Source organism: Triturus cristatus, chromosome 7, assembly GCF_964204655.1.
Source record: "Triturus cristatus chromosome 7, aTriCri1.1, whole genome shotgun sequence".
Classification (NCBI taxonomy): Eukaryota; Metazoa; Chordata; class Amphibia; order Caudata; family Salamandridae; genus Triturus; species Triturus cristatus.
In genome coordinates this window covers 1,779,024,122-1,779,049,329 of record NC_140590.1, presented here as the reverse complement: position 1 = coordinate 1,779,049,329, position 25,208 = coordinate 1,779,024,122, and the positions used below count along the sequence as shown (strand labels likewise).

General features: G+C 48.1%; 1 pseudogene; it reads left to right on the top strand.

Annotated features, from left to right (window-relative positions):
- Positions 1 to 19,801, top strand: part of LOC146813091 (olfactory receptor 8H3-like) — a 37,870-nt pseudogene extending 18,069 nt beyond the window's left edge.
- The last annotated feature ends 5,407 nt before the right edge of the window (positions 19,802 to 25,208 follow it).

Genomic DNA, 25,208 nt, shown 5'->3' with positions numbered 1-25,208 from the left:
TCTTCCCTGGACCAGAATCAAGCATCCTAGGACCGGTTTCTGGCTATCAGCCGTCATCAGCCAGGATAGCTTGACTCCAGTGGCGTAGTGAGCACGGGTCCCACGTCTGGGAATACCCATCCCACTTAGGGCGAAAAGCGTTACAACAAACAAGTGATGGACGGAATGCTGACAATGCAGACATTCTCCCCCAGTCAAGAGATCTGGGTTAAATCCATCGTTCTTTTGCCCACTACGCCACCCCAGTTTAGACATGGCCATATGCAAATCAGTCTTGACCCTGTGCCTCATGGGAACAGTCCAGCCCGAACTGCCAAGCCATGTCTTCCCTGGACCAGAATCAAGCATCCTAGGACCGGTTTCTGGCTATCAGCCGTCATCAGCCAGGATAGCTTGACTCCAGTGGCGTAGTGAGCACGGGTCCCACGTCTGGGAATACCCATCCCACTTAGGCTGGGTTCAAACTGGAATGGCATGGTGAGCAAAAAAACGATGGATTTAGGCCCAGATCTCTGTACTGGGGTGAATGTATGACATTGTTCTGCATTCTGTCCATCAATTGTTGTTTTTGCATTTGTCACCCCGAGTGGGAAGGGTATGCTCAGACGTGAGTCCCGTGCTCTCCATACCACTGGAATCAAGCTATCCTGGCTGACGAGGGCTGAAAGCCCGAAACCGGTCCTAGGATGCTTGTTTCCAGTCCAGGGAGGACCTGGCTTGGCAGTTCGGGCTGGACTGTTCCCATGGGGCACAGTGTCAAGACTGATTTGCATATGGCTGGGTTCAAACTGGAATGGCATGGTGAGCAAAAAAACGATGGATTTAGGCCCAGATCTCTGTACTGGGGTGAATGTATGACATTGTTCTGCATTCTGTCCATCAATTGTTGTTTTTGCATTTGTCACCCCGAGTGGGAAGGGTATGCTCAGACGTGAGTCCCGTGCTCTCCATACCACTGGAATCAAGCTATCCTGGCTGACGAGGGCTGAAAGCCCGAAACCGGTCCTAGGATGCTTGTTTCCAGTCCAGGGAGGACCTGGCTTGGCAGTTCGGGCTGGACTGTTCCCATGGGGCACAGTGTCAAGACTGATTTGCATATGGCTGGGTTCAAACTGGAATGGCATGGTGAGCAAAAAAACGATGGATTTAGGCCCAGATCTCTGTACTGGGGTGAATGTATGACATTGTTCTGCATTCTGTCCATCAATTGTTGTTTTTGCATTTGTCACCCCGAGTGGGAAGGGTATGCTCAGACGTGAGTCCCGTGCTCTCCATACCACTGGAATCAAGCTATCCTGGCTGACGAGGGCTGAAAGCCCGAAACCGGTCCTAGGATGCTTGTTTCCAGTCCAGGGAGGACCTGGCTTGGCAGTTCGGGCTGGACTGTTCCCATGGGGCACAGTGTCAAGACTGATTTGCATATGGCTGGGTTCAAACTGGAATGGCATGGTGAGCAAAAAAACGATGGATTTAGGCCCAGATCTCTGTACTGGGGTGAATGTATGACATTGTTCTGCATTCTGTCCATCAATTGTTGTTTTTGCATTTGTCACCCCGAGTGGGAAGGGTATGCTCAGACGTGAGTCCCGTGCTCTCCATACCACTGGAATCAAGCTATCCTGGCTGACGAGGGCTGAAAGCCCGAAACCGGTCCTAGGATGCTTGTTTCCAGTCCAGGGAGGACCTGGCTTGGCAGTTCGGGCTGGACTGTTCCCATGGGGCACAGTGTCAAGACTGATTTGCATATGGCTGGGTTCAAACTGGAATGGCATGGTGAGCAAAAAAACGATGGATTTAGGCCCAGATCTCTGTACTGGGGTGAATGTATGACATTGTTCTGCATTCTGTCCATCAATTGTTGTTTTTGCATTTGTCACCCCGAGTGGGAAGGGTATGCTCAGACGTGAGTCCCGTGCTCTCCATACCACTGGAATCAAGCTATCCTGGCTGACGAGGGCTGAAAGCCCGAAACCGGTCCTAGGATGCTTGTTTCCAGTCCAGGGAGGACCTGGCTTGGCAGTTCGGGCTGGACTGTTCCCATGGGGCACAGTGTCAAGACTGATTTGCATATGGCTGGGTTCAAACTGGAATGGCATGGTGAGCAAAAAAACGATGGATTTAGGCCCAGATCTCTGTACTGGGGTGAATGTATGACATTGTTCTGCATTCTGTCCATCAATTGTTGTTTTTGCATTTGTCACCCCGAGTGGGAAGGGTATGCTCAGACGTGAGTCCCGTGCTCTCCATACCACTGGAATCAAGCTATCCTGGCTGACGAGGGCTGAAAGCCCGAAACCGGTCCTAGGATGCTTGTTTCCAGTCCAGGGAGGACCTGGCTTGGCAGTTCGGGCTGGACTGTTCCCATGGGGCACAGTGTCAAGACTGATTTGCATATGGCTGGGTTCAAACTGGAATGGCATGGTGAGCAAAAAAACGATGGATTTAGGCCCAGATCTCTGTACTGGGGTGAATGTATGACATTGTTCTGCATTCTGTCCATCAATTGTTGTTTTTGCATTTGTCACCCCGAGTGGGAAGGGTATGCTCAGACGTGAGTCCCGTGCTCTCCATACCACTGGAATCAAGCTATCCTGGCTGACGAGGGCTGAAAGCCCGAAACCGGTCCTAGGATGCTTGTTTCCAGTCCAGGGAGGACCTGGCTTGGCAGTTCGGGCTGGACTGTTCCCATGGGGCACAGTGTCAAGACTGATTTGCATATGGCTGGGTTCAAACTGGAATGGCATGGTGAGCAAAAAAACGATGGATTTAGGCCCAGATCTCTGTACTGGGGTGAATGTATGACATTGTTCTGCATTCTGTCCATCAATTGTTGTTTTTGCATTTGTCACCCCGAGTGGGAAGGGTATGCTCAGACGTGAGTCCCGTGCTCTCCATACCACTGGAATCAAGCTATCCTGGCTGACGAGGGCTGAAAGCCCGAAACCGGTCCTAGGATGCTTGTTTCCAGTCCAGGGAGGACCTGGCTTGGCAGTTCGGGCTGGACTGTTCCCATGGGGCACAGTGTCAAGACTGATTTGCATATGGCTGGGTTCAAACTGGAATGGCATGGTGAGCAAAAAAACGATGGATTTAGGCCCAGATCTCTGTACTGGGGTGAATGTATGACATTGTGCTGCATTCTGTCCATCAATTGTTGTTTTTGCATTTGTCACCCCGAGTGGGAAGGGTATGCTCAGACGTGAGTCCCGTGCTCTCCATACCACTGGAATCAAGCTATCCTGGCTGACGAGGGCTGAAAGCCCGAAACCGGTCCTAGGATGCTTGTTTCCAGTCCAGGGAGGACCTGGCTTGGCAGTTCGGGCTGGACTGTTCCCATGGGGCACAGTGTCAAGACTGATTTGCATATGGCTGGGTTCAAACTGGAATGGCATGGTGAGCAAAAAAACGATGGATTTAGGCCCAGATCTCTGTACTGGGGTGAATGTATGACATTGTTCTGCATTCTGTCCATCAATTGTTGTTTTTGCATTTGTCACCCCGAGTGGGAAGGGTATGCTCAGACGTGAGTCCCGTGCTCTCCATACCACTGGAATCAAGCTATCCTGGCTGACGAGGGCTGAAAGCCCGAAACCGGTCCTAGGATGCTTGTTTCCAGTCCAGGGAGGACCTGGCTTGGCAGTTCGGGCTGGACTGTTCCCATGGGGCACAGTGTCAAGACTGATTTGCATATGGCTGGGTTCAAACTGGAATGGCATGGTGAGCAAAAAAACGATGGATTTAGGCCCAGATCTCTGTACTGGGGTGAATGTATGACATTGTTCTGCATTCTGTCCATCAATTGTTGTTTTTGCATTTGTCACCCCGAGTGGGAAGGGTATGCTCAGACGTGAGTCCCGTGCTCTCCATACCACTGGAATCAAGCTATCCTGGCTGACGAGGGCTGAAAGCCCGAAACCGGTCCTAGGATGCTTGTTTCCAGTCCAGGGAGGACCTGGCTTGGCAGTTCGGGCTGGACTGTTCCCATGGGGCACAGTGTCAAGACTGATTTGCATATGGCTGGGTTCAAACTGGAATGGCATGGTGAGCAAAAAAACGATGGATTTAGGCCCAGATCTCTGTACTGGGGTGAATGTATGACATTGTTCTGCATTCTGTCCATCAATTGTTGTTTTTGCATTTGTCACCCCGAGTGGGAAGGGTATGCTCAGACGTGAGTCCCGTGCTCTCCATACCACTGGAATCAAGCTATCCTGGCTGACGAGGGCTGAAAGCCCGAAACCGGTCCTAGGATGCTTGTTTCCAGTCCAGGGAGGACCTGGCTTGGCAGTTCGGGCTGGACTGTTCCCATGGGGCACAGTGTCAAGACTGATTTGCATATGGCTGGGTTCAAACTGGAATGGCATGGTGAGCAAAAAAACGATGGATTTAGGCCCAGATCTCTGTACTGGGGTGAATGTATGACATTGTTCTGCATTCTGTCCATCAATTGTTGTTTTTGCATTTGTCACCCCGAGTGGGAAGGGTATGCTCAGACGTGAGTCCCGTGCTCTCCATACCACTGGAATCAAGCTATCCTGGCTGACGAGGGCTGAAAGCCCGAAACCGGTCCTAGGATGCTTGTTTCCAGTCCAGGGAGGACCTGGCTTGGCAGTTCGGGCTGGACTGTTCCCATGGGGCACAGTGTCAAGACTGATTTGCATATGGCTGGGTTCAAACTGGAATGGCATGGTGAGCAAAAAAACGATGGATTTAGGCCCAGATCTCTGTACTGGGGTGAATGTATGACATTGTTCTGCATTCTGTCCATCAATTGTTGTTTTTGCATTTGTCACCCCGAGTGGGAAGGGTATGCTCAGACGTGAGTCCCGTGCTCTCCATACCACTGGAATCAAGCTATCCTGGCTGACGAGGGCTGAAAGCCCGAAACCGGTCCTAGGATGCTTGTTTCCAGTCCAGGGAGGACCTGGCTTGGCAGTTCGGGCTGGACTGTTCCCATGGGGCACAGTGTCAAGACTGATTTGCATATGGCTGGGTTCAAACTGGAATGGCATGGTGAGCAAAAAAACGATGGATTTAGGCCCAGATCTCTGTACTGGGGTGAATGTATGACATTGTTCTGCATTCTGTCCATCAATTGTTGTTTTTGCATTTGTCACCCCGAGTGGGAAGGGTATGCTCAGACGTGAGTCCCGTGCTCTCCATACCACTGGAATCAAGCTATCCTGGCTGACGAGGGCTGAAAGCCCGAAACCGGTCCTAGGATGCTTGTTTCCAGTCCAGGGAGGACCTGGCTTGGCAGTTCGGGCTGGACTGTTCCCATGGGGCACAGTGTCAAGACTGATTTGCATATGGCTGGGTTCAAACTGGAATGGCATGGTGAGCAAAAAAACGATGGATTTAGGCCCAGATCTCTGTACTGGGGTGAATGTATGACATTGTTCTGCATTCTGTCCATCAATTGTTGTTTTTGCATTTGTCACCCCGAGTGGGAAGGGTATGCTCAGACGTGAGTCCCGTGCTCTCCATACCACTGGAATCAAGCTATCCTGGCTGACGAGGGCTGAAAGCCCGAAACCGGTCCTAGGATGCTTGTTTCCAGTCCAGGGAGGACCTGGCTTGGCAGTTCGGGCTGGACTGTTCCCATGGGGCACAGTGTCAAGACTGATTTGCATATGGCTGGGTTCAAACTGGAATGGCATGGTGAGCAAAAAAACGATGGATTTAGGCCCAGATCTCTGTACTGGGGTGAATGTATGACATTGTTCTGCATTCTGTCCATCAATTGTTGTTTTTGCATTTGTCACCCCGAGTGGGAAGGGTATGCTCAGACGTGAGTCCCGTGCTCTCCATACCACTGGAATCAAGCTATCCTGGCTGACGAGGGCTGAAAGCCCGAAACCGGTCCTAGGATGCTTGTTTCCAGTCCAGGGAGGACCTGGCTTGGCAGTTCAGGCTGGACTGTTCCCATGGGGCACAGTGTCAAGACTGATTTGCATATGGCTGGGTTCAAACTGGAATGGCATGGTGAGCAAAAAAACGATGGATTTAGGCCCAGATCTCTGTACTGGGGTGAATGTATGACATTGTTCTGCATTCTGTCCATCAATTGTTGTTTTTGCATTTGTCACCCCGAGTGGGAAGGGTATGCTCAGACGTGAGTCCCGTGCTCTCCATACCACTGGAATCAAGCTATCCTGGCTGACGAGGGCTGAAAGCCCGAAACCGGTCCTAGGATGCTTGTTTCCAGTCCAGGGAGGACCTGGCTTGGCAGTTCGGGCTGGACTGTTCCCATGGGGCACAGTGTCAAGACTGATTTGCATATGGCTGGGTTCAAACTGGAATGGCATGGTGAGCAAAAAAACGATGGATTTAGGCCCAGATCTCTGTACTGGGGTGAATGTATGACATTGTTCTGCATTCTGTCCATCAATTGTTGTTTTTGCACTTAACATATTAGGGGCAGCATTCCTTAATGACAAATGGACCCCTGACATAGAATTCTAGAGCAGGGCGATTCACATTCATGACGCAAGGGGAAATGAGTCCCGTGGGAAGGGGTCAATCTCCAGTACAGACACCCCAGCCAGGAAATATGAAGCCCTGAGATAAAAGGTACACATGGTTGGAAATGAAGGGGCAACCTCTAATTGTACAGAAACATACCCTGTGCTCTGTGTGTTTCAGAGGCAAAGGAACAATACTTCTTGGTACAATTTAAAACTGAGAAGCCATACTCCACATCCCAGATCAGCAATGAAGGATCTTCATGCTGATGGATTTCTACTGGCAATGCGGAGTCACTTATGCATAACTCGTCCCCGGGTGGCGGGGTCTCTGCACCCTCTTAACCATGAACACACCAACCCTGGTCATCCCTGGTAAAGATCTGTCTGAGTTGTTCCAACATCCGCTTCAGAAGAAAACAACTCTGCTGCATCAGGCTTGAAGAAGAAGAAGTGCTGATTATTTTGGCTGGGCTCAGTACACAGACTTTCCAGAAGAACTCAGGTGAACACAGAAGTGTCCATACCTTTCTTCACTTTACAAACCAAGGCAAACTCCCGCTGGCTGCAGATAAGCAAATGGGAAGTACTGAAAATTATAAATCACACTCAGCCTAAGAGCTATCAAAGCAGAACTACTAGCCATCAACCGTATGGTGATGCAACATCGGTATATAGAAGGGGGATGGGAGCACACTGCTACCTCCCAGCACAGTTCGCCCCTTTGCATCCTGGTACATGCAGTTCAATTTAAATGCTTACTTGAAATTTTGCAGAGTGTCTCACCAAAGTTGGTGCAGGTTAGTGCTGTTAATCTCTAGACATATGTGTTTCTGGATTTCATCCTTCTTCAGTAGAGATAAAACGAAATTCTTCTGGGGTTTGCTGAGAAAGCTGCCACAATCCTCTCAGGTCTCTGTACCTCTCCCTGGCGCACAGGTGCCTCCCATGAGCTCGTCAGCCCAGTGGCTCAAGGGAGCCTTTTTTAAACAGAAGGGGGATGGGAGCACACTGCTACCTCCCAGCACAGTTCGCCCCTTTGCATCCTGGTACATGCAGTTAAATTTAAATGCTTACTTGAAATTTTGCAGAGTGTCTCACCAAAGTTGGTGCAGGTTAGTGCTGTTAATCTCTAGACACATGTGTTTCTGGATTTCATCCTTCTTCAGTAGAGATAAAACGAAATTCTTCTGGGGTTTGCTGAGAAAGCTGCCACAATCCTCTCAGGTCTCTGTATCTCTCCCTGGCGCACAGGTGCCTCCCATGAGCTCGTCAGCCCAGTGGCTCAAGGGAGCCTTTTTTAAACAGAAGGGGGATGGGAGCACACTGCTACCTCCCAGCACAGTTCGCCCCTTTGCATCCTGGTACATGCAGTTCAATTTAAATGCTTACTTGAAATTTTGCAGAGTGTCTCACCAAAGTTGGTGCAGGTTAGTGCTGTTAATCTCTAGACACATGTGTTTCTGGATTTCATCCTTCTTCAGTAGAGATAAAACGAAATTCTTCTGGGCTTTGCTGAGAAAGCTGCCACAATCCTCTCAGGTCTCTGTACCTCTCCCTGGCGCACAGGTGCCTCCCATGAGCTCGTCAGCCCAGTGGCTCAAGGGAGCCTTTTTTAAACAGAAGGGGGATGGGAGCACACTGCTACCTCCCAGCACAGTTCGCCCCTTTGCATCCTGGTACATGCAGTTCAATTTAAATGCTTACTTGAAATTTTGCAGAGTGTCTCACCAAAGTTGGTGCAGGTTAGTGCTGTTAATCTCTAGACACATGTGTTTCTGGATTTCATCCTTCTTCAGTAGAGATAAAACGAAATTCTTCTGGGGTTTGCTGAGAAAGCTGCCACAATCCTCTCAGGTCTCTGTACCTCTCCCTGGCGCACAGGTGCCTCCCATGAGCTCGTCAGCCCAGTGGCTCAAGGGAGCCTTTTTTAAACAGAAGGGGGATGGGAGCACACTGCTACCTCCCAGCACAGTTCGCCCCTTTGCATCTTGGTACATGCAGTTCAATTTAAATGCTTACTTGAAATTTTGCAGAGTGTCTCACCAAAGTTGGTGCAGGTTAGTGCTGTTAATCTCTAGACACATGTGTTTCTGGATTTCATCCTTCTTCAGTAGAGATAAAACGAAATTCTTCTGGGGTTTGCTGAGAAAGCTGCCACAATCCTCTCAGGTCTCTGTACCTCTCCCTGGCGCACAGGTGCCTCCCATGAGCTCGTCAGCCCAGTGGCTCAAGGGAGCCTTTTTTAAACAGAAGGGGGATGGGAGCACACTGCTACCTCCCAGCACAGTTCGCCCCTTTGCATCCTGGTACATGCAGTTCAATTTAAATGCTTACTTGAAATTTTGCAGAGTGTCTCACCAAAGTTGGTGCAGGTTAGTGCTGTTAATCTCTAGACACATGTGTTTCTGGATTTCATCCTTCTTCAGTAGAGATAAAACGAAATTCTTCTGGGGTTTGCTGAGAAAGCTGCCACAAACCTCTCAGGTCTCTGTACCTCTCCCTGGTGCACAGGTGCCTCCCATGAGCTCGTCAGCCCAGTGGCTCAAGGGAGCCTTTTTTAAACAGAAGGGGGATGGGAGCACACTGCTACCTCCCAGCACAGTTCGCCCCTTTGCATCCTGGTACATGCAGTTCAATTTAAATGCTTACTTGAAATTTTGCAGAGTGTCTCACCAAAGTTGGTGCAGGTTAGTGCTGTTAATCTCTAGACACATGTGTTTCTGGATTTCATCCTTCTTCAGTAGAGATAAAACGAAATTCTTCTGGGGTTTGCTGAGAAAGCTGCCACAATCCTCTCAGGTCTCTGTACCTCTCCCTGGCGCACAGGTGCCTCCCATGAGCTCGTCAGCCCAGTGGCTCAAGGGAGCCTTTTTTAAACAGAAGGGGGATGGGAGCACACTGCTACCTCCCAGCACAGTTCACCCCTTTGCATCCTGGTACATGCAGTTCAATTTAAATGCTTACTTGAAATTTTGCAGAGTGTCTCACCAAAGTTGGTGCAGGTTAGTGCTGTTAATCTCTAGACACATGTGTTTCTGGATTTCATCCTTCTTCAGTAGAGATAAAACGAAATTCTTCTGGGGTTTGCTGAGAAAGCTTCCACAATCATCTCAGGTCTCTGTACCTCTCCCTGGCGCACAGGTGCCTCCCATGAGCTCGTCAGCCCAGTGGCTCAAGGGAGCCTTTTTTAAACAGAAGGGGGATGGGAGCACACTGCTACCTCCCAGCACAGTTCGCCCCTTTGCATCCTGGTACATGCAGTTCAATTTAAATGCTTACTTGAAATTTTGCAGAGTGTCTCACCAAAGTTGGTGCAGGTTAGTGCTGTTAATCTCTAGACACATGTGTTTCTGGATTTCATCCTTCTTCAGTAGAGATAAAACGAAATTCTTCTGGGGTTTGCTGAGAAAGCTGCCACAATCCTCTCAGGTCTCTGTACCTCTCCCTGGCGCACCCCTTTACACTTACCTACTCCCTGCTGACGAGAGGCAACTACCTCGAAACACGTGTCCAGGGATGGCTAATGCGACACATACTTCCTTTTTACACTGTGGCATAGGCGTACTCGCCGTCGCCACTACATCGACCAGAGTTCCTTGGGGCAATATGCTGGTGTGACGAGCAGTGTGCGGCCAACTGGATTTGTTATATAAAGGCTCCCTTGAGCCATTTGGGCTGACGAGCTCTGGACCAGCACCTGCGCGCCATGAGAGGTACTTTACCTGTTTTTACGTTATTGGCAGTCCACGCGGCACCCCTTTACACTTACCTACTCCCTGCTGACGAGAGGCAACTACCTCGAAACACGTGTCCAGGGATGGCTAATGCGACACATACTTCCTTTTTACACTGTGGCATAGGCGTACTCGCCGTCGCCACTACATCGACCAGAGTTCCTTGGGGCAATATGCTGGTGTGACGAGCAGTGTGCGGCCAACTGGATTTGTTATATAAAGGCTCCCTTGAGCCATTTGGGCTGACGAGCTCTGGACCAGCACCTGCGCGCCATGAGAGGTACTTTACCTGTTTTTACGTTATTGGCAGTCCACGCGGCACCCCTTTACACTTACCTACTCCCTGCTGACGAGAGGCAACTACCTCGAAACACGTGTCCAGGGATGGCTAATGCGACACATACTTCCTTTTTACACTGTGGCATAGGCGTACTCGCCGTCGCCACTACATCGACCAGAGTTCCTTGGGGCAATATGCTGGTGTGACGAGCAGTGTGCGGCCAACTGGATTTGTTATATAAAGGCTCCCTTGAGCCATTTGGGCTGACGAGCTCTGGGCCAGCACCTGCGCGCCATGAGAGGTACTTTACCTGTTTTTACGTTATTGGCAGTCCACGCGGCACCCCTTTACACTTACCTACTCCCTGCTGACGAGAGGCAACTACCTCGAAACACGTGTCCAGGGATGGCTAATGCGACACATACTTCCTTTTTACACTGTGGCATAGGCGTACTCGCCGTCGCCACTACATCGACCAGAGTTCCTTGGGGCAATATGCTGGTGTGACGAGCAGTGTGCGGCCAACTGGATTTGTTATATAAAGGCTCCCTTGAGCCATTTGGGCTGACGAGCTCTGGACCAGCACCTGCGCGCCATGAGAGGTACTTTACCTGTTTTTACGTTATTGGCAGTCCACGCGGCACCCCTTTACACTTACCTACTCCCTGCTGACGAGAGGCAACTACCTCGAAACACGTGTCCAGGGATGGCTAATGCGACACATACTTCCTTTTTACACTGTGGCATAGGCGTACTCGCCGTTGCCACTACATCGACCAGAGTTCCTTGGGGCAATATGCTGGTGTGACGAGCAGTGTGCGGCCAACTGGATTTGTTATATAAAGGCTCCCTTGAGCCATTTGGGCTGACGAGCTCTGGACCAGCACCTGCGCGCCATGAGAGGTACTTTACCTGTTTTTACGTTATTGGCAGTCCACGCGGCACCCCTTTACACTTACCTACTCCCTGCTGACGAGAGGCAACTACCTCGAAACACGTGTCCAGGGATGGCTAATGCGACACATACTTCCTTTTTACACTGTGGCATAGGCGTACTCGCCGTCGCCACTACATCGACCAGAGTTCCTTGGGGCAATATGCTGGTGTGACGAGCAGTGTGCGGCCAACTGGATTTGTTATATAAAGGCTCCCTTGAGCCATTTGGGCTGACGAGCTCTGGACCAGCACCTGCGCGCCATGAGAGGTACTTTACCTGTTTTTACGTTATTGGCAGTCCACGCGGCACCCCTTTACACTTACCTACTCCCTGCTGACGAGAGGCAACTACCTCGAAACACGTGTCCAGGGATGGCTAATGCGACACATACTTCCTTTTTACACTGTGGCATAGGCGTACTCGCCGTCGCCACTACATCGACCAGAGTTCCTTGGGGCAATATGCTGGTGTGAGGAGCAGTGTGCGGCCAACTGGATTTGTTATATAAAGGCTCCCTTGAGCCATTTGGGCTGACGAGCTCTGGACCAGCACCTGCGGGCCATGAGAGGTACTTTACCTGTTTTTACGTTATTGGCAGTCCACGCGGCACCCCTTTACACTTACCTACTCCCTGCTGACGAGAGGCAACTACCTTGAAACACGTGTCCAGGGATGGCTAATGCGACACATACTTCCTTTTTACACTGTGGCATAGGCGTACTCGCCGTCGCCACTACATCGACCAGAGTTCCTTGGGGCAATATGCTGGTGTGACGAGCAGTGTGCGGCCAACTGGATTTGTTATATAAAGGCTCCCTTGAGCCATTTGGGCTGACGAGCTCTGGACCAGCACTTGCGCGCCATGAGAGGTACTTTACCTGTTTTTACGTTATTGGCAGTCCACGCGGCACCCCTTTACACTTACCTACTCCCTGCTGACGAGAGGCAACTACCTCGAAACACGTGTCCAGGGATGGCTAATGCGACACATACTTCCTTTTTACACTGTGGCATAGGCGTACTCGCCGTCGCCACTACATCGACCAGAGTTCCTTGGGGCAATATGCTGGTGTGACGAGCAGTGTGCGGCCAACTGGATTTGTTATATAAAGGCTCCCTTGAGCCATTTGGGCTGACGAGCTCTGGACCAGCACCTGCGCGCCATGAGAGGTACTTTACCTGTTTTTACGTTATTGGCAGTCCACGCGGCACCCCTTTACACTTACCTACTCCCTGCTGACGAGAGGCAACTACCTCGAAACACGTGTCCAGGGATGGCTAATGCGACACATACTTCCTTTTTACACTGTGGCATAGGCGTACTCGCCGTCGCCACTACATCGACCAGAGTTCCTTGGGGCAATATGCTGGTGTGACGAGCAGTGTGCGGCCAACTGGATTTGTTATATAAAGGCTCCCTTGAGCCATTTGGGCTGACGAGCTCTGGACCAGCACCTGCGCGCCATGAGAGGTACTTTACCTGTTTTTACGTTATTGGCAGTCCACGCGGCACCCCTTTACACTTACCTACTCCCTGCTGACGAGAGGCAACTACCTCGAAACACGTGTCCAGGGATGGCTAATGCGACACATACTTCCTTTTTACACTGTGGCATAGGCGTACTCGCCGTCGCCACTACATCGACCAGAGTTCCTTGGGGCAATATGCTGGTGTGACGAGCAGTGTGCGGCCAACTGGATTTGTTATATAAAGGCTCCCTTGAGCCATTTGGGCTGACGAGCTCTGGACCAGCACCTGCGCGCCATGAGAGGTACTTTACCTGTTTTTACGTTATTGGCAGTCCACGCGGCACCCCTTTACACTTACCTACTCCCTGCTGACGAGAGGCAACTACCTCGAAACACGTGTCCAGGGATGGCTAATGCGACACATACTTCCTTTTTACACTGTGGCATAGGCGTACTCGCCGTCGCCACTACATCGACCAGAGTTCCTTGGGGCAATATGCTGGTGTGACGAGCAGTGTGCGGCCAACTGGATTTGTTATATAAAGGCTCCCTTGAGCCATTTGGGCTGACGAGCTCTGGACCAGCACCTGCGCGCCATGAGAGGTACTTTACCTGTTTTTACGTTATTGGCAGTCCACGCGGCACCCCTTTACACTTACCTACTGCCTGCTGACGAGAGGCAACTACCTCGAAACACGTGTCCAGGGATGGCTAATGCGACACATACTTCCTTTTTACACTGTGGCATAGGCGTACTCGCCGTCGCCACTACATCGACCAGAGTTCCTTGGGGCAATATGCTGGTGTGAGGAGCAGTGTGCGGCCAACTGGATTTGTTATATAAAGGCTCCCTTGAGCCATTTGGGCTGACGAGCTCTGGACCAGCACCTGCGGGCCATGAGAGGTACTTTACCTGTTTTTACGTTATTGGCAGTCCACGCGGCACCCCTTTACACTTACCTACTCCCTGCTGACGAGAGGCAACTACCTCGAAACACGTGTCCAGGGATGGCTAATGCGACACATATTTCCTTTTTACACTGTGGCATAGGCGTACTCGCCGTCGCCACTACATCGACCAGAGTTCCTTGGGGCAATATGCTGGTGTGACGAGCAGTGTGCGGCCAACTGGATTTGTTATATAAAGGCTCCCTTGAGCCATTTGGGCTGACGAGCTCTGGACCAGCACCTGCGCGCCATGAGAGGTACTTTACCTGTTTTTACGTTATTGGCAGTCCACGCGGCACCCCTTTACACTTACCTACTCCCTGCTGACGAGAGGCAACTACCTCGAAACACGTGTCCAGGGATGGCTAATGCGACACATACTTCCTTTTTACACTGTGGCATAGGCGTACTCGCCGTCGCCACTACATCGACCAGAGTTCCTTGGGGCAATATGCTGGTGTGACGAGCAGTGTGCGGCCAACTGGATTTGTTATATAAAGGCTCCCTTGAGCCATTTGGGCTGACGAGCTCTGGACCAGCACCTGCGCGCCATGAGAGGTACTTTACCTGTTTTTACGTTATTGGCAGTCCACGCGGCACCCCTTTACACTTACCTACTCCCTGCTGACGAGAGGCAACTACCTCGAAACACGTGTCCAGGGATGGCTAATGCGACACATACTTCCTTTTTACACTGTGGCATAGGCGTACTCGCCGTCGCCACTACATCGACCAGAGTTCCTTGGGGCAATATGCTGGTGTGACGAGCAGTGTGCGGCCAACTGGATTTGTTATATAAAGGCTCCCTTGAGCCATTTGGGCTGACGAGCTCTGGACCAGCACCTGCGCGCCATGAGAGGTACTTTACCTGTTTTTACGTTATTGGCAGTCCACGCGGCACCCCTTTACACTTACCTACTCCCTGCTGACGAGAGGCAACTACCTCGAAACACGTGTCCAGGGATGGCTAATGCGACACATACTTCCTTTTTACACTGTGGCATAGGCGTACTCGCCGTCGCCACTACATCGACCAGAGTTCCTTGGGGCAATATGCTGGTGTGACGAGCAGTGTGCGGCCAACTGGATTTGTTATATAAAGGCTCCCTTGAGCCATTTGGGCTGACGAGCTCTGGACCAGCACCTGCGCGCCATGAGAGGTACTTTACCTGTTTTTACGTTATTGGCAGTCCACGCGGCACCCCTTTACACTTACCTACTCCCTGCTGACGAGAGGCAACTACCTCGAAACACGTGTCCAGGGATGGCTAATGCGACACATACTTCCTTTTTACACTGTGGCATAGGCGTACTCGCCGTCGCCACTACATCGACCAGAGTTCCTTGGGGCAATATGCTGGTGTGACGAGCAGTGTGCGGCCAACTGGATTTGTTATATAAAGGCTCCCTTGAGCCATTTGGGCTGACGAGCTCTGGACCAGCACCTGCGCGCCATGAGAGGTACTTTACCTGTTTTTACGTTATTGGCAGTCCACGCGGCACCCCTTTACACTTACCTACTCCCTGCTGACGAGAGGCAACTACCTCGAAACACGTGTCCAGGGATGGCTAATGCGACACATACTTCCTTTTTACACTGTGGCATAGGCGTACTCGCCGTCGCCACTACATCGACCAGAGTTCCTTGGGGCAATATGCTGGTGTGACGAGCAGTGTGCGGCCAACTGGATTTGTTATATAAAGGCTCCCTTGAGCCATTTGGGCTGACGAGCTCTGGACCAGCACCTGCGCGCCATGAGAGGTACTTTACCTGTTTTTACGTTATTGGCAGTCCACGCGGCACCCCTTTACACTTACCTACTCCCTGCTGACGAGAGGCAACTACCTCGAAACACGTGTCCAGGGATGGCTAATGCGACACATACTTCCTTTTTACACTGTGGCATAGGCGTACTCGCCGTCGCCACTACATCGACCAGAGTTCCTTGGGGCAATATGCTGGTGTGACGAGCAGTGTGCGGCCAACTGGATTTGCAACATCGGTATATGTTGGACTTAATGACCCAGTGGAGGGTGAGATGTGTGCCAAGATTGGTGCTTCCTTCTGTAATTTTATCTCTGGAAAGGATCTTGAAAACTGAACTCTTACTTTTGCCATCCAAGCACTGCATCTTCTACAAGTAGATATGAAGAAGACGGGTGGCCCCCCTGAGCAGGATTGGTTTTATAATGTATATTCCTGCCTCCCCTTATGGGTGACTAAACTGTTCACCTCATTGCTTCCGGTTTTAACTTGTGTACTATTATTGTGTGGTTTCCTACAAGTGGGGATTTCCTGCTGTAAAAACGCAGTCTTCAAGCTAGGAAGTATGCAAATAGCTAGAGCAAGGATAGCAGGTACAACTAAAACACACACAACATTGAATACTGTGATTGTCATGATGTAAAGGAAAAATTATGTAATTGAAAATTCAACTAGAGCAGGGAATGTTAAAATCGGTGAGTTTGATGCTAATGTACACCATGATATGTACACACACCGATTTCAATACCGGTACATGAGAGTTCAATGTACGCCATAACAAAAGTATGCACAATAATGATAATGTTGATAAATGCAATATCTATGATGTCAATATATGCCATAGCCAACGTACACATTAAGATGACAGTATATGTACCTGCATTATCAACAATGGACAGTGTATGTACCTGCAATATCAACAATGACAGTGTATGTACCAACAATATCAATGATGACAATGTATGTACCCGTATGTTGTATGCTGTATGTACCCATAATGACAAACACCATGTTATGGGTACTAGTAATAACAATCTCATATCATTGCTCTCGAATCCACCAGAGATAACCGCCCCATCAGCTACAAGTCAGAGATACGTGATTAGGTAGGCCATGTGACCCAAACCCAGAACTACTGATTAACAGGTCACAGGTGGGCTTACACTTAGCCCGAAGACAAACACTCACTCAGGGAAAACCCTAATTGGTCCCACAGATAGACAGCTGCACCACAACAGGTCCAAAGAAATTGGCCCCAATAAAACAAGTTGGCCGGAGGGTCGCCCCTTGGGGACCTCTTCCCATTTGCGAAGAGTTACCACCAATTTGAAGTTGGTGGTAAAGTGCAAATGTTTTGCAACTGTATTTTGGTCACAAAATATTCTTACACACTGCTGCGATTCGGTATTAAGAAGGAAGGACCTAAACACACCCCTTCCTAACACAGAATTGCATACCTTATTTAAGAATCAGTAATTGGTTACCGAATCACTACTAGGGTTTGGTACATCAATTGGACCTTTTGCAAGCAGAAACACGCTTCTTACATATGGCAACTTGACTCCTGGTGACTGCACAAAATCATTAAACAACATGGGTGAGGTGAGAAAGCCCTGAGGGATACCATGCATGAGAGGCATGAGGGATGATCTTTAGGTTTTGTTAGTACAAATTTAGATCTTCCTGAACGAAAGGAAGACATCTATTGAACGTTCTTCTCTCTGCAACTTATCTTGACTCACACTCTTGATAGGAGAATCGCATGTTTGGTGATGTCAAAGGATGCTGGGAGGCATCATACTGTGGTTCTGACATTTAGGCTGCAGCAAGATCTAATAAATCAAAAGTTTTCAATTCTAACCTGGTTCTGATGTTTCAGTGCTTCATTTTGTACATCCATACACACAGAATTTAGGGCCCAATTAGTGGCTGGCAGATGGCTACTTCATCACAAACAAGACAGATATCCGGCCCACCTCATCACAGCTGCATTATATCCTAATGCCTGTAATAATGGGGACGGTATATCTGTCATGTTTGTGATGGAGTACCCATGGAACAAACTTTAAATCAGGTGCTTAGATCTTTAGATCTTTTATCGCCTGGCACGGTTTGGTTTGTACCCAACCGTTGGTTGCTGTCCACTTTATAAAAAAATAATCCTGAGTGCATGTTTTATACTCAAGTGCTTTCAGCTCTGATTCCAACACCTTTAATAAGTGTCCCAACCTAGGTTCTTGGATGCTTCACAGGGGCATCTGAACACCATTAACTCCTGCTTTGGGTAGAAATCATGTAAGCTGCTGAATATGAACACGGAAATGCTTTGTGATATTAGATCTTCTAAAATTTCAATTTCAATGTGCCAGGAATTTAGGAGTATTCTTTATTTAAAGGATAATCCACTACTTTACATGTAATATGTCAGTTCTGTCCTTCATTGAGTTCACTCAGTGTTGAAATGATGCCTAGCAGCTCCCTCAATCCACTCACACCCAATACAAAAGAGACTACACTCCCCCAGAATCTACACAATATTAAATAGTGGGCAAAATTCCTTTTGGTGTACCTTGCACCAGTCCTCTCAGCTATGGCAGTACTATAGCAATGCCAACACTCACCAAACTAAATTATACTGCAATACCTTGGGTTACTTCTGCCATCACACTAAGGAGTCTCCACTTAGTTTACCTAAATGTGAATAAACACCAAGGGCACCAGTAGACAACACCCAGCAGGAGGGCCCGGCACTGTGTGAACAGTTGTGCAACTGTTTTCAGGTAGGTGTGTTCAGGGCTGGTTTTATCTCTTAAAATACGTTTGTAGATTATTTATATGTAATTATATCATTGCAAAAACGCATATGGCCAGCTGCTATAGTCTAACTATTAATATATTTTATGAATTAATGAATAACTATTTTTAGGCGGTTTAGTGGCAGATGGTTTGATCCTTCGAGATAGATAAAAACACACGAAGTGTATTATACCACCTACAAATAAATACGTTAATTTCAAATTAAATCATGTAAATCTAATAACCTGGTTCACAACACAATATGTGAAATTTCAGCAGAGTTACAATTGCATACTATAACAAGGATTTGGGCACCTTTGTCAATTGACAATTCAACACTTGTTCTCTTCCAGAAATGTGACTTGTGTCCAATATTTACCCAATCCTCTCAGCACAATTCATGGCATATTCACAAGATGTCTCTTTGTTTGCTGCTCATACTAGGATACCACCCTGCAGGAGTCCAACATTAGACAAATGAAAGAAGAAAATCAGACTTGGGCAAAATCATTTTTTATTCTGGGATTTGGGGGTCGTCAAGAGCTGCAAATTCTTCTTTTTATTTGCTTTCTGCTGATTTACCTTGTAACTCTGATTGGAAACCTGCTTATCGTAACCATTGTCTGTTCTAATACACACTTGCACACCCCTATGTATTTCTTCCTCACAAATTTGTCATGTCTAGACATCATTTGCACAACAATTGTTTTCCCAAAAATGCTGGCTAGCTTCTTTTTGGGTGGCACATATGTTTCTCATTTTAAATGTCTTCTACAAATGTATTGCTTCAATGGCGTGCTGTCTACAGAACTCAATGTCCTTGCAGTCATGGCTTTTGATCGCTATGTGGCCATTTGCAATCCACTACACTACTCAACCACCATGAATAAGAATCTCTGTGTCTCATTGGCTCCAGGAACTTGGCTGTTTGGACTTCTAGATGTAATACCGCACACTGTACTAATTTCTAGGCTTTCCTTCTGTGGGTCCCACACAATCAACCACTTCTTATGTGATGTTACAGCTTTATTGAAACTTTCATTCACAAGTACTCAAATTATTGAGACGCTTTCCTATGTGCTTGGTCCTATAGCAGCAATCGTGCCTTGTGGTCTCATCACTGCGTCTTACATCAGCATCATCTCTTCCATCTTGAAAATACAGTCCACAAAGGGAAGACAAAAGGCTTTCTCCACGTGTGCCTCTCACCTCACTGTGGTTATTTCATGCTACGGGTCACTCTGTTTTACATACATGCAACCACCATCAGCATATTCAAAGTAAAATAACAAATACATGTCTTTGTCATATATTGCTGTTACTTCACTATGCAACCCCATCATATACTGTCTGAAAAACACAGAGTTTAAAAAGGCCTTGAGGAAAAGTATGGATAGGGCATAAAATGTAAAACATTTTTAATGGTCAGAACAGTTGAAATATGTTAATAACCAGTAGTTGTTACTAATGAGAATACAACTCGCTTTAATATTGACCTCAGTTTGTTTGGGACATGTTTGTCTTCGAAATAGGTTTTTTGTTTTCAGAATAAATGTACTTTACCAATTCTTCCTTCTCAAGGATACAATAAAGGTATTAAATCTGTTTAGTACATCTTTAATAGGTTTTGTCATCTTTCTTTCCTATTAACAGAGAGCAATGTGAGGACTTTGGGCAAGAAAAAAATCTTTTCATCAAAAAAGACTTGTGTTTAATTTTATGCTCCCACCTTAAGGAAAGTTATGTTTATAGAACATTTTAGCGCAATGAAGTCAGAAAAAGGAATACTGGTACTGAAGATGAAAGTGGCATTGGCCATATTCACAACTAAGCATTGTGCCATTGCTGCTAATAAAAAAAGACTTCCTATGGGACATTTTCTGACTCTTTGCCTAAATTAAAACACTAATTGGATCTTTTGAGTGTATGCCAGAGGAGGCTGGCTGCAGTGCTTCCAGGAACATGTGCACCATTTTGATATTTTTGGTTTCTGTTCTTATATTGCTGTGGAAAGTGATGTGTACCTGTTGGACCTGGCCCTTTCTGCAGGGTCATCCCCAAATTTTGGGCCTCATTTATGAGGTATTGGCGCAAGGTAGCACTTCCAGAAATCTTGCTGCACTGTCCGGCATCAAAAGAAAAGAGGAGGAATGCACCGTAACTATGAGATATGTTGCATTCCTATCCTTTTCCCCTGCGCTTGCACACAATGGGCTGCCATGTGCCAACACAGGCACCCTTGAGCTACAGTGCAAGGGTGTTCGCGTTGTATGGGTGATTGCATTTGCTTTGTACAGGTGATCATTTTTGTGCAGGAAGGGGCGCCGTCCTGCACAAAAACAATCATGAGAGATGTTTTCCTCTTTTAATGGGTGCTGCAGAATGCAGCACACAGAAAAAGGAATAAGAGGATAAATAAAGGCATTTCTTCTTGATGTGCCTCCATTACACCTCCCCTGCGAAGGCGTTGGTATCTGACAATTTCCCATGTTTATGAAAGCTTGTAAATCTGGGAATGTGTCAGATTTCAGGGATGTTGCTTGGGAACACCCACAGCAACACCCATGGAATGCCAAGTAGTGTGTGAAACGGGGCCATATTTCCAAGGCTACGTAAAGCCATGCAGGGTGGCTTTATGTTGCCTTGTAAATATGGGCAGGCACACTGCGCCGCCGGTACATTAAAAAAGGTGATGCACCGGCAGCGCAAGAGCCATGTGATCGAGGCCCTTATTGTCTCCCTCCTACTTAAATATATCCTTTATTGTATATGATTAATTAAAACTATCACCAAGTTTGCTGACATTAAACAACTAAGGGGCATCAAGTCAAGTCAAGTCAAGAAAGCTTTATTCGACGATTGTCATAAAAGCATATTTATATCATACATGTTAAAAGATAAGAACATTTTAAGATATTTAAAAATGGTTTAAAACAATAAATAAATAGAGATATTTACAAACTGATTCAGCAATTCATTGGAAGGAAAATTAATCAAGACAGCATTTTACTCCTAATCACCCATGCCCTGCCAAGAAACTTTGCAACAGATATGTAAACAAATGAAGTTTCAGCAGATCGTAAAATGCGAACAGCCACCTTGGTATTCGTGGTACCCAAGGTCCGGCACATTGGTTTAAGCCAGGTCTGTCGAGGGATTATGTAGGAAGGGCATTGGAACAAAAAGTGATTAACAGATTCAACAGGTGCAGTACAACCAGGACAATTAAGTACATTTTCTGTAGACCATCTAGATGTAAACTCTCTTACTGGGAGACTACCAACTCTGAACTGAAAATAAAGCTTCCGGTCCAAAGGACTGGTTATCTCATCCCAAAAAGGTGCCAAGGAAATGGTATCCTTAAAGTCGAAGAAGATGCCAGATAGTGAAAGTGGTGCTGTTGATCTGAAAACTCTGGATGCTACCATTTCCCAGTACAAAGCCTTCAAGACTTGTTTGGTGGGGAAACAAGCATTTTGAGGATCCTCCCACAGATTTTTTAGGCCCAAGTCCCGAAGTGACTCGTAGATCCTACGGAGCCACTTGACCTTTCGGCAAATGTCCAGTTTAATAATATCCATGAGGCCAAGAGCAAAAAGCCTAAGTTCGGGGGTAACCCATAACCGCCTCCAGTATAGAATAGGGCGGAATGAGGCAATTAATGCTATCGGTCTCATACCAAGGTCATAGAATAGAGGGCAAAGGGGAGTGCTCTGTGGTAGACTTGTTAAATTTCGAAGGAAATTATTCTCAGAGGAAGATAGCTTATGTAGATTTTCAAATCCCCACAATTCAACTCCATAAAGTGCAGCTCCAACCACTTTTGCATCATAGACCCGAAGAGCAGGATCAATGGGTTTGGTCAAAGATTTGGCATGTTCTTTACTTAAAGCACCAGAGAGTTGAGAGTGCTTAAGAGATGCCAAGTTAACCTGCTTTTTCCAGCTCAAGTCATGCTGAATACAAATGCCCAAATAGGTAAAATCTTGGACCTGGTCCAATAGCAAACTATTCATAAATATCTTACATTTAAAAGATTTTGGTTGGTTAAAAGACATGAATTTAGACTTTAAGACATTAATTTCAAGCCCACGGGCTAAACAGAACTCCTCAAACAAACTTAAGGATCTCTGTAGGCCGCTCGGGGTTTTGGAAATTATGAGGCAATCGTCGGCAAACATTAAGATAGGAATTTTCGCACCTGCCAGAGAAGGGGCATCCACTTTCGCATCTATTAATAGTTTTGCTATGTCGTTAATGTATAGAGAAAATAAGGTTGGCGCGAGGACGCAGCCCTGCCTGACCCCCTTTTGGATGGGGAACTGCCTGGTCACTTGTCCAACACCACCCCATCTGATCTGCGCAAAGTTGTCTAAATGGAGTCTAGCAATTAGAGAAACTAGAACAGCTGGCATCCCCAGATTGTCTAAGACAGCCCATAGGGTTTGCCGAGGGACTAAGTCAAAGGCTGCCCTAAGATCAATAAAAGCTGCATAGAGGCTGCCTCCCCCCAAGTAGACCACCTTCCAGTAAAGCATAGCAAAATGCAGCACCTGATCAATGGTGCTTATTCTTGCTCTGAAGCCAGCTTGTAGATGGGAAAGGATCGCATTATCTAGGGCCCAATCCAACACTTTGTTCAAGATCAACCTGCCTAAGATCTTTTGTGTGGTATCTATCAGGCTGATAGGACGGTAGTTAGCGGGGAGAGACTTGTCCCCCTTCTTGAACACTGGAATAATTTCTGCTCCCTTCCAGGATGTCGGGATAGGAGCGCCTCTAGCAATCAAATTGGCTAAAGTAATTAAAACTATCACCAAGTTTGCTGACATTAAACAACTAAGGGGCATATTCACAAGGAGCTATCGCCGAATTAACTGCACTTTATCACAGCCAAAGTCATGATAAATTTACCTCCCCATTAACAAGCTGGTGCTAACAGCCCACAGCACCAGTTTACCCGTGATAGCAGCCGCAAAAAAACATCGCCACAGAGGCCCCACGCAACTATCGCTATTGAGATGCAGAGTGGGCATTCCCGTGCCAAAAGCCTCGACAACATCACACATCAACATTATCAACGATCAGCCAGATCTGCGATAAAAACACAAAACAGGTGATTAGGTGGGTTCAAGTCAAGTCAAGTCAAGTCAGAAGTACTTATATCGCGCACATATCACTCTTGCGAGTCTCATGGCGCTAGCAGGCTGCTCTGAACACATGAAAAACGGGAACAGTGGCTAGTTTCTAAAAAGCCAGGTCTTAAGCCTCTTACGGAAACAACTGTGGTCTGACATGTTGCGGAGTTCGTAAGGCATTTTATTCCCCTCCTGTCTAGCCGTGTGAATTTTAAGGGGGGTAAGCAGAGCAGAATCGCTAGAGCGCAATGCCCTAGAAGGTTGGTACCATCGTAGCTTTGGTGACCAGTATTTTGGTCCTTTTTCATACATATGTTTATGTGTTAAACATAGGGTCTTAAAAAGAGTTCGTTTTTTTCGTTAGCACCAGGAAATCTACACCTGCTCTGACCTGGTGTAAAGTCGGATGGCAGCCTGCGCCACAAAAGGAAGCACAGCCCAAGGCCACATCAGAAGGGCAACAGATATCATGGAGCCACTGCTCATGTGGCCTGGACACCCAAGAGGGCCACAACACCCACCGCCACCACCCCCAGGACCACCCCTCCCTGGCACCCCCGACCAAAGACATGCTACATCAGCTACACCTAAATATGTACAAAATAATCCGCCTGACGTCGCACAATCACAACTGGTGACATGCATGTGTCGACACAGAAATGAGCAGCACACATTCACTTTCGAAGCAACAAATGAAACTTTAATAAACCTAACACTAAAATGAAATGAGGACACGTGGACGCTCCCCTCGGGACAATCCGTAGGTCTCAGCCTGCAAGATAAAAAACATGATGAGAAGGTGTGTTCTGCGCACATCAAAGGACAGAGAGAGCAAAGGAGAGAGAGAAGAAGAGAGGGAGAGAGAGGGAGAGAGAGAAGAATAAGAGAGGGAGAGAGAGAGAGAGAGAAGAAGAGAGGGAGAGCGAGATAAAGAGAAAAAGAGATGGAGAGAGAGAGAGAGAGAGGGAGAGAGAAGAAGAGAGGGTGAGAGAGAGAGAGAGTGCCACCCCTGCGCACCCAGGCCACACTACTCACCTGCTGCCACCGGTTTCTCTCCAAACACGTGTGCCGGTATGTATAGCAGGACACCACGTCACACATCTGAGACAGAGCCATCAGCTGAAACAGAGTCTAGATACACGACTAGCACAGTACACACACTTGCAGAAGACAACATCGCCTGCCCGCCAATGCACACCCAGGCAGAGGCACCCCAACCCCTCCCGACGCCCATCGGAGTATGCCTGCCCATGCACACCCAGGCCTCACTGCCCACCTTCTGCCACCGGCGCGTAGAGAGGAGGTCCCACCACGTGCCGCTACAAGCGCGGGGCCCGCGGACATGGCACCCTCCACACCATGCAGCCACTCCACGCAGGCCACCAGGTCTCACGGTTTGGTGCTAGGTCTTGATTACTCCATGTCATGGGACATACCAGTGCACCCGGCACCATTGCAGGCTGCACCCCCACTCAGCCCAATGGGTGCCACTAATTCTGGGATCCCGGAAGCGACGCCATGGGGTGGTAAGCCCGCGCTGCCCACTTGCTATGGCCTACACTGCGGTCCAGCAGGGCACACAAAACCTGAGCTGTCTGGACCACCGGGACGGGGCATCATCGCAGGCTGCACAACCGCTCAGCAGCTTAAGGTGCCACTGACTCAGTGCACCC